Raw genomic sequence first — 11,442 nt, 5'->3', positions numbered from 1 at the left:
TTCGTTCCTGCTGGTTGGATGTTGGTGTAAAGGTCAGAGGTCATAATGATGACACTCAGCTGTGTCCACATCAGTGTCTCCTCCCTGTGGAGCTCAGCTGGATCACAGCCTGATTCTATGGTGTTTTTTATTCAAATAAACGAGAACGAGTTTGTCACAATGAAGAGGAAGATGAACACACAGAGCAGCAGCTTCACACCTACACCTCCACCTCCACCTCCATCTCCACCACTCTGTACCTCCACCTCCACCACTCTGTACCTCCACCTCCACCTCCACCACTCTGTACCTCCACCTCCACCTCCACCACTCTGTACCTGGGGCAACCGTGGCTCAGGTGGTAGAGGGTTGTCTTCTGATCGAGAGGTTGGGGGTTCGATCCCAGTACCTGACTATGTGTCAAAGTGTCCTTGGGCAAGACACTGAACCCTAAGTTGCTCCCAGTGGTCGACTAGTGCCTTGCATGGCAGTCCTGTCCCACTGGTGTGTGAATGTGAGAGTGATTGGGTGAATGAGCTGATATGTAAAGTGTTTTGAGACTGTTTCAGTGGTGATAAAGCTCTATATAAATCAAGTCCATATTTACCTCCATCTCCACCACTCTGCACCTCCACCTCCACCCAAAGACAAGCTGCTGCTGAATATAATGATTTGATAAATATGTTTAAAAATAGATTTTTTTAATCAATTACTAAACATTTTAGGTGACCCCAAAGTTGAAAAACACTGCTTTAATGTGTGCACCTCCATTCTCCAACAACAACAAAAAACAATAATGACCATAATCTTATCCAAACCTAAATAAATATACTTTAACTTATCCAATCTAATCTTAACTTAATTTATCCCATCTTAACTTAACCTGAATTAAAGAAATGTAACCTATACTTAACATATTGTAAGTTATCTCATTCTATCTTGGTAAATTGATTTATTTAGTGTTTTTATGCTACACTGTAGACCAAAAACACTTTAAAATATTATGCAAGATGCTGGTCAAACACTGGGAGCACCTTAGGGTTCAGTGTCTTGCTTAAGGACACTTTGATGCATAGACTGGGATCAAACCCCCAACATCTCAATCAGAAGACGACCCCTCGACCACCAGTCTGCACAGTCGCTAATCTTTATTTAACGTCTTGCCCTAACGTAACTTAATCTATTTAATCCTCGTCACCTTAACATAACCTGACTTTTCTCTTCTCAACCTATCTGATGCTATGCTAACTGAAGCTACGCTGTTACAGTAAACTTATTTGATTTATCCTGTTTTATCTATATATTCTTAAATAATCTAAAGTTATCTTAACATCAATTATTGTGACATAAGGTATCTTACCTTAGTCTTAATTTATTGTATTGTAATTATTGTTGTTAATTTATTGCATTAGCTTAAGCTACACACACACACACACACACACACACACACACACACACACACACACACACGCACACACACACACACACACACACACACACACACACACACACACACAAATCGAAGAAAGTTGAGTAAGCATTGGGAAGGTTTTTGTAAAAACAAATATAGAGATTAAAATAAATAAACATCAATGACTTCCTGTTTTGAAATGATGGATGATTTGAAATGATTTTTTTTCACATTTTAGTGCAAAATAACACAAATGTGTGTGTGTGTGTGTGTGTGTGTGTGTGTGTGTGTGTGTGTGTGTGTGTGTGTGTGTGTGTGTGTGTGTTTCATATTGACCTTTGTTGGTTTTAATGCTTCTTTGCATTCAGCAGTTGCTCATAATCTGCTGTGTGTTAATGATCAGCTCAGAACTCATTCAAACGTCTGATTCACTGAAACTGACATCACACTCATTCATGTACTAGCACTTTTATTATTATTATTATTATTATTATTATTATTATTATTATTATTATTATTACTGTCAATGCCAAGGCATAAAAATTGGGGAAAAATGTTTTTTTTTTTTTTTAGCTAAATCTATCATAACATCTTAAACACTAGAGTAAATATGATGAGCACACTTAAACTGGGGTGAAAAATGCAGTAAGACATGAAAAATATTGGTAATAAACACCCATATTTCAGAGCTATGGTCACATGTGTCCATCCCTGCCTGTGATTGGCTGATCTCATCACATCTCAGAAGCTAAGCAGGGCTGGACCTGGTTCGAACTAGGATGAAGACCACTGACCATTCATGGTGTTACAGAGGCTTAATGAGGTTATATTAAGGCATAAATATGGGGAATAAGTTTTTTTTTTCTTTTTTATGAGATAAGGCGTGAAATAAATTTAAAAATTCCCAAATGTTTCCATTTTTTCCATTTTTAACTTTACCTCCGATTTACTTTTTTCTCATTTTTTATGCCGTACTACATTTTGATCACAATTTAAGTTTACTCCAAACATTTAAACTTTTTTATGCCTTATGTGTGTGGATGCTTGTGTAGTTGAGTGTGAACGTGAGGATGGAGGAAGTGAATGTTAGCAGGTGGTTTCTTATCTGTGTAAAAAAAGAGAAGCAAATTTTAATGTTTAACTTCCAACTATCATACACACACACACACACACACACACACACACACACACACACACACACACACACACACACACACACACACACACAGGATATATAATACACTAAGGATCTTTGTTCATGGAGGATTAAAGCCTCATAAAACATGTGACAGCTGTGAAAGTGCAGAAGAAAAAAGAGAAAGTCCTTGAGCACAATGACAGGAAGTTCCTTAAAGTGTAGACGTACACACACACACACACACACACACACACACACACACACACACACACACACACACACACACACACACACACACACACACACACACACACACACACACACACACACACACACACACACAGTGCAACCTTTCGAGAAAAAAAAACAAAAGTCCTCTGATTGAGGGTTTATTATGGATGATTACCAGTTATTGATCATGTTTTCAATAAATTAAGCTGTATATATTTTTAAACAATAATACATTGGCGATAAATTGGGCCTATATCTACCAAAGAACAGAGGAGTCACACATATACTGCAGTGAAGGTTCAAGTACAGGAGGTAAAAAGTACTCTGGTACATTTTATATACACTGATTTATTTAGAATTAGCATTTTATGTGTGACCTGGGGGGTCATAGGTCGAGAGGGATATAAACGTAAACAAGCTCGCTCACTTTGTTGATATTTCCAACTTAACAGTGTTTGTAATGTTATTCCATTAGTGTTTTAATAGTGTTCATATTATTAATATTACACATATTCAGACTGGAGGAGGTCAGCAGCAGTATGGCAGCAAGGGCAGTCCTCTCACTTCCACACAGGTGACCCCTGGTTGATGAAAACACTGACTACCCATATCAGAGCACTAGTAGAACCAATGAGAGTGCTGAAGTGGACTAGTATGCTCACTGTGCATACTTAAAACATGTCCATGATTGTTGAATGAGTTTTAACATTACAGGTGCCATCCTGTGCGCAAAGGTCCCACCTCCATCCTCCTAGAACACGCCTTCTGACCACGCCTTGAATCATTTACAGAGTAACTCAAAATAGGAATTCCGGTTGATACGAGCGCTAAATGCTAATTTCTCATTAGGATCGATCAGGTTTAATATCATATATCAGCTGATCAGGTCTGATCAAAGCCTTCCAGTCTCTTCTTGTTTTTCTCTACGTTACAGATTTCTGCGTAAGATGCAGCTCTGCGACGCTGAGCTCTTCCTGTCTCCAACCAATGACAGGAAGTGCTGAGATCAGCCTGTGCTCCATGTCACTTTATTCTTTCCATAATAAAAGCTCCTCTCAGGGCTGTGGAGCGTCTGGTTTCAGGAATGCTGGAAGTTGCGGCGTTTGTGAGGAATGAGAGGATGTTGACTCACTCACCCAGAATATTTTTCCAAGAACAAGCTCCCGGAAAACAGAGCGGATGGAGGTAAGAGATACTGAGATAGTGTAGTACTGTAATACTGTAATACTGAGATAGTATAATACTGTAATACTGTAATACTGAGATAGTATAATACTGTAATACTGTAATACTGAGATAGTATAATACTGTAATACTGAGAAAGTATAATACTGTAATACTGAGATAGTATAATACTGTAATACTGAGATAGTATAATACTGTAATACTGAGATAGTATAATACTGTAATACTGAGATAGTGTAATACTGTAATACTGAGATAGTATAATACTGTAATACTGAGATAGTGTAATACTGTAATACTGAGATAGTGTAATGGGTCCACAGAGAGGATTACTCGGGCTGATGGTTTGAATTAAAAGAAAAGAAAAAAAGTTCCTCTCCTGTTCCAGGGGGTGGAACTGTTAAATAATCATCACAAATTTAACTAATTTCAACGTATTTTAAGTTTTTTCATTTTGTTAAAGGTCTAACATTTAGATTAGGTATCAAATAATTAATTATTACCAACATTATATGACTGAAATGAAACCTAAATGTAAATAATTTAATTATTTCAAATAATTGTCTATTTCTTAAATTTTATTATATATCGAAAATTTTAATCATTTTAGAGTTACATTAGAAAACACCTCCAAATGTTAATATTCTAAACTTTATTTAAATTTTGTTTTAAATTTTAAAATTCTAAAATTTGTTTTAAATTTTAAAATTCTAAAATTTGTTTTAAATTTTAAAATTCTAAAAAAAAAATTAAATTTTAAAATTCTAAAATTTGTTTTAAATTTTAAAATTCTAAAATGTACTTCAAATTTAAAAATTCAAAACTTTGTTTTAATTTTTTTAATTCAAAACTTTATTTAAATGTTTTAATTATAAACATTATTTAAATTTGCCAATTGCAAAACTTAATTGAACATTTTAAAATTTGAAACAATTTCAAATTTTAAAATTTGAAACAATTTCAAATTTTAAAATTCAAAATTTTAAAATTCAAAATTTTAAAATTCAAAATTTTAAAATTCAAAATTTTAAAATTCAAAATTTTATTTTGTATTTTTAAATTCCCAAACTTTATTTTAATTGTTTAAATTCAAAACTTCACAACTGCATCATAAATTTAAAAATTAAAAAATAAAAATTTGAAATTTAAAAACTTTAACTAAACCTAAAAACTTTTTTTAAATCAAATACAATTTGAAAGATCTAAAATTAAAAAGGCCTACAATTTTATAATTGAAAAAAAAAAATGTTTTCCAGCATCATTTTTTTAAATCTTGGACTGGATTGACTGTAACCACTGATGTTTGGACATATTTGGTCATGTATCAGATATGAAGTTAGATATGATTAGAAAAGAATCCTTTAAACTTTACACATGAAAACTGAAACATTCTAGATTCGACTCAATGAGTTTTACTGCTATGTTATTTATTCAGAGCTTCATATTCAATCTATCCAGCAGTCTATTATTGTTTCATAATTTTACTGCATAATCATGTTTATTCTAACCAACTTTAGTCCACAGAGATGTTTTAACCAATAAACAACAGGCCGTGACCTCGACAAGCTTCTGGAAACTTGGAGGCGACATCAGCAGTTCTTCACTCTCAGACTGAGGAAAACATCCAAAGGGAAAAAAAGCTGCAGCAGATGAAATAAAAGCCAAAGTCATGTTAAGGCCAGTGTGAGTGAGTCAGTGATGGCTGCTTTCCCAGAGCTGAAGAAGAACCAAAACAACAGGCAATCCTCAGCTTCACAGAAATACAGTGTTCACAGTTCACAGCGTTTTACTGCATCACCATCAATTAAAAACATTCCATACACTACTTTTTAGTAGTGTATGAATCCATAAAGTCAGCAAAATGATGCTCCATTGTTCTATGAATCTGTGATAACCACATTTATTTATTCATCTGAATAATATCCACTGTTATCCAGGAACGTTTACTATTATTATTTGTATTTTTTTTATTTATTCCATTCATTAAATAAGAAAAAAAAAAAATCTAATAACATAAAACTTCTGAATGAAAGAGAGAAGAAAGAAGAATAATCTTATGTAAACTGTCCCTTTGTACTAATAATCAGTTTACAACAGCATGAGAAACAACAACAAACGTTTACAATGTCAGTGAATCGTATGATGTGTGACAAATAGATATTTGCATCATTTTGAATGTTTATGTTCGTACTGTGCAGAAAGTTGACACTTGTTGTTCCAATGTCAGCAATTCTTCATGTGGATCATCTTCTGTTGTCTCCACGTTTGCAGTAGTTTGAGCATATGAACGATGACGTGTTTCCAGACCAGACAATACTAAATCATCTCTTCTGGCGTATTGTTCAAGTTCATCCACTCGCTGTTCAACTACTCTCTCTCTGTCAGCATTGCTTTTAATGATTTTACTTCCTCCATAAGTCCTCTATATTATAGTCCTCTAAAGTCATCTTAAAGATGGAAATCCTGGTTTTAATCACAAATAAAATGGGTTCAAAGTTACCAAAAATGGTGGAAAATGTGGTGAAATATGATTTTAAAAACCACAGAAATTGCAAAAACAGACAGAAAAAGTTCTAAAAAGGGTTGAAAGTGTCATTATTGGCTTAAAAGTGGCAGAAATATGGGGGACTTGGGGTAATGTTATTTAAAAAGCAGGAACAATTAGTTTATGTGGTTAAATTGGAAAAAATAATCATGAAATATGGTGAAAAAAGATTAAAAGTTACAATGTGTCAACATATGTGACATTACACCTAAGTAGGGTAGAGTATTGAACGAAAAATCCAATGCAACTGACACTCCTTACGTAGCGGAGGGATGAAATTAGGAAATAATGCACACCTGAGTGGAAACAGGATAAGTGATAGAAGCACCTGTATGACTACAAGTTCGGAATGATGTTAATGTCACTCTCTGTGACATTAACATCTTTAAAAACACATTATTAATCACAGATAATAACATCAAGACATTTTGGTTAAAATAAATACATTTAAAACACACACACAATTTCATCCTTTGTGGGAATCGAACCTTTTTCTCTGTGAGGTCAGAGTTTAGCTCCGTACACATCAATATGAAACATTAGAGCTGATATTTGTGTCCTGTTGGTCCAGTTATGGCTCCATTAGCTTTATGGGTTTACAGTGTGTGTGTGTGTGTGTGTGTGTGTGTGTGTGTGTGTGTGTGTGTGTGTGTGTGTGTGTGTGTGTGTGTGTGTGTGTGGAATGCAGGAGGAGGGAGACTCTGTAAATGTCCCACAGAGCAGATTTTTGTCTTTCTTCAGAAACACAGACGAACCTTTATAATCACAGACGCAGAGTTTTAGTGACGTCAAAGCACCAGGATCTCATAAATAATACTTATTATACATGTCAAAACTTTTTTTTTAAATGATCAAAAAAAAAAAAAAAAAACAAGAAAAAAATGACCTAAGTGTCAGAATTCTGTGATAGATATTTTACTCCCCCTAGAGGCTCACTTTTCTCCCCCAGATTTTACTTCATAAAATCAACAAACTTAACAATATTCTATGAGGTAGTTTATTAAGTCAAACATAATTTGGTTAGTTGGTAAATACATGGACATCTACATTAAATTGTTTTATATTATAAATGATTCAAAATAAAACAACAAACTTTTAAAGCAACAGGACAGTGATGTGCTGATGAGAGGATGCCCTCTAGTGGTGAATACAGTGCAGTACATTAAATATTCAAAAAAATAAATAAATAAATGAAATGAATAAATAAATAAAATAAGTAAGTGTATTTGTTTATAAGTCATTGGAAATAATTTAGCAAAGTAAGTAAATGAATGAAAGAATTAATAAATTAATAATAATTTTTTTTTATCTGTTTATAAGTCATTGGGCATCATTTAACAAAAGTTATTCATTTGTGATCCGGTGATCGATACAGAGCAATAAATTAGAGATGAAGTACTTTAGGTTAATTAAAATACATTATTACCGTATGACAAAATACTCTCCTACTTCCCACAACTGGTGGAAAAATGTAATTGTAAATAATTTATAGTAGTAGTAATATGTTGTCCTGTTTTGATCCAATCAGATGGAGCGTTAATAAAGTCTGTGGAGGTTCAAACAGGCGAACAGTTATAAGATGAGTCTGATAATAAATCATTCATCCTCAACACGGTTATGAAAGCACGAGTTTATCATCTATTGAGGACCAGTCTGACCTTCATGTATGAGGAGTAGGAGGTGATCATTTATGTATTGTGAAAGTAAAGACAGTATTTTATGTGTTGCTCTCACTAGAGTCTGGAAAGAGGAACTGATAGGGACAGTAGAGACTTAAGCTCCGCCCAGGTCTGTGTGGGCGGTTAAAAGCCTGCACGTGTTGGTGGAGACAGGAAAAGGAAGTGATCATTGTGACGTCACAGCTGCAGCCCAAAGTAATCTCCAAATATGTCTTTGTTCATCTTAGATGATCATTATTGTGTTAGTGTCCTTTATATTCATTTATATAGTGGAGGAATCTAGAGCAGCTGGGAGAACATGCAAACTCCACCCAGATTGGTTCTCAGTGAATGAATGATAATTATCAGCATGATAAATAATCAGCATATTGATTAGATTTATAATCAGTCAGAGAAGCAATTTAAACCTAACAGTTAACCTGATAACATAGCCCCGCCCCTTTATCCATGCTAAGCTAACCAAACATGGGGACTGGTTGCTACATGCTAAGCTAACAAACATGTGGAACGAATCGCTACAGGCTAATCTAACAAACATGTGGACTGGTTGCAACGTGCTAAGCTAACCCAAACATGCAGGACTGGTTGCTACGTGCTAAGCTAACCCAAACATGCAGGACTGGTTGCTACGTGCTAAGCTAACCCAAACATGACAGACTGGTCCCTACGTGCTCAGCTAACCAAACATGTGGGACTGGTTGCTATGTGCTTAGCTAACCATAACATGTGGGACTGGTTGCTACGTGCGAAGCTAACCCAAACATGTGGGACTGGTTGCTACGTGCTAAGCTAACCCAAACATGAGGGACTGATCGCTTTGGGTTAAGCTAACAAAACATGTGGGACTGGTCACTACGTGCTAAGCTAACAAACATGTGGAACGAATCGCTACAGGCTAATCTAACAAACATGTGGACTGGTTGCAACGTGCTAAGATAACCCAAACATGCAGGACTGGTTGCTACGTGCTAAGCTAACAAACATGTGGACTGGTTGCTACTTGTTAAGCTAACAAACATGTGGGACTAATCATTACATGCTAAGCTAACCCTCTTTCTCCCTCACCTGGAAAGAAAAACTACATGTTTGAAAGGAATATGAAACGGACGCTGCACAGACTGTCTGAGAAAGCTCTGAAAGATGTGTGTTTTTAGAGATTTTTGGTGTATTTTTTATATCGTATTGTTCTTGGAGTGGTTTTGTGCTTTTATTTCTCTCATTCTGTTATTTAAAGTCACTTTGTCTGTTTTTCTGTGGATTTGTGTGTTTTTAGAGAAATTTTGAGTATTTTTGCTGTTGTATTGTGTGTTTTTACATTAGTTTTGTAGATAATGTTCAAAACATTAACATCTGAAACATACAAACTCAAATGAGTCTTTAATTCTAACAGTAGAGAGATGATCTCTAGGGTGTGTCTATAGCAGTTATAATAAGATTTAGTGGTCATCACATACGAGGAAACGTATACATATACATGTAGGAATTATTGTGTCGAGTTACAGGCCAACATTTCTCACTATGTGTGAGCCTCACAAAGACCTCAAAGTTAGCGAGGCACGTTTGAACCAGATAACCTCACAGTGTGGGGAGAGACAGATATTTTAGTTTCAGAATATGATCTGTGTGATCGTTAAAACATGGAATAAATGAGCAGGAGTGAGATGAGAGAGCAGAGGGCCACATGTGGCCCTCGCTGTCTAATTTTGTGCAGCCCCCAAAGTACCTGCACAAAATGACTCCAAAAATCACACAAAACAAAAATATTCTAATGTAATAAAACACAACATTACTCAAAAAGCACACAAAATAACTCCAACAACACACAAAACAAAAAAGACTCCAAAACCACACAAAACAACTACAAAAACACAAACATAGAGAGACACAAAATTATTCCAGAAACACACAAAATGACAACAAAAACACAAAAAGACTCCAAAAAAATGCACTAACATCAACAAAAACATACAAAATTGTCCCAGAACATGCATAAAACAACTAAATTATGCTGAAATTATGGGAAAATACACAAAATTACAACAAAAACACACAAAGTCTTTGTTGTTTCCTGTGTTAATGCTCTGATTGGTCATTATTCTCATGCTGACATGAATGTTGATCATGTGACCCTCTCCCTTTATAGTTCAGGCACATTGTATCTGTGTGAGTTTTAAAGAGTTCACACTGAAGAAGTGAAGGATTTCACCACAATGACAAACATCCTCTCAGAGTAAAAATAGACATCTGTAAGAGCGACAGGTGGTGGCTGCAGCTCTAGCAACCCATGTGTGATAAAACACAACACGTATACATGCACATGTGTGTGTGTGTACATGTGTGTGAGCAGTCATAAATACAGGCACGTAGCAGAAATCAAACTGTTTTCTGTTCAAATTAACAATGATTGTTTGTCACGGAGTCAAAAAATGCTGATGATCAAAAACTGCTCAAAATATTTCATATATAACATATATAAATTACATACATAGAAAATTGTTGTTATTTTAGTGCATTCTTAACTAACATCACCTTAAAATAATGAGAGACACACAAGCCGAGCTGAGGAAAAATCTTAACTTTTTTACCAATAAATGAAAAAATGGAGCCGTTTATAGCCATAAAATATCACAGCAAGGTCCCAGAAAATAACGAATAGTCCAAAAAAAAAACAATAAACTAAATAAAAAGTGCCATTTTATCTCTAAAACCAATATAAGAAGTGTTTTAAATCAATGTTTCCCATTAGCTTGTCTAACTAAACTTCTGCTGTGAAGTCACAATAAGAGAAAAAGCTTTTTGTCTGCAACCTGCTGAAAATGGGTGTGCGACACAATTTTAGTTCCCGACCCACATGTTGAGAGCCTCTGTTGTAATAGAAATAGTAGGTAAATAAGCAGATGTCCTCAGAAACTGTTAGAATTGTCCTCATGTGGGAAATATTAAAGAAGTTACAGTTATTTAAAGTGTGAAAGTGACACGTTTAGCGGAAACCTGTGAATTTTAATAGATTTATAAAAATGTAGATTTAAGAAATGTTTATAAATAATCACATTGGTCAACATTAACCATAGTGCAGCATGCTTTACTGACTTGAAATGTCCATAGCATTTTACAATATTTTCCTATTCACTTCTTTATGATACTCAATGAAAACCATAATAAATGCACGTTCTGCACTTCAAAACATAATTTCTATATTGTTAATAAACACAGCTAAATATTGTTTTTTCTTAACATTTGTAGCTAATTTTTATAAGGAGAATTATTGAATGAA

This window comes from Gouania willdenowi, chromosome 7, assembly GCF_900634775.1.
Source record: "Gouania willdenowi chromosome 7, fGouWil2.1, whole genome shotgun sequence".
NCBI classification, from domain to species: Eukaryota; Metazoa; Chordata; class Actinopteri; order Blenniiformes; family Gobiesocidae; genus Gouania; species Gouania willdenowi.
Note: the sequence above shows the minus strand (reverse complement) of the source record.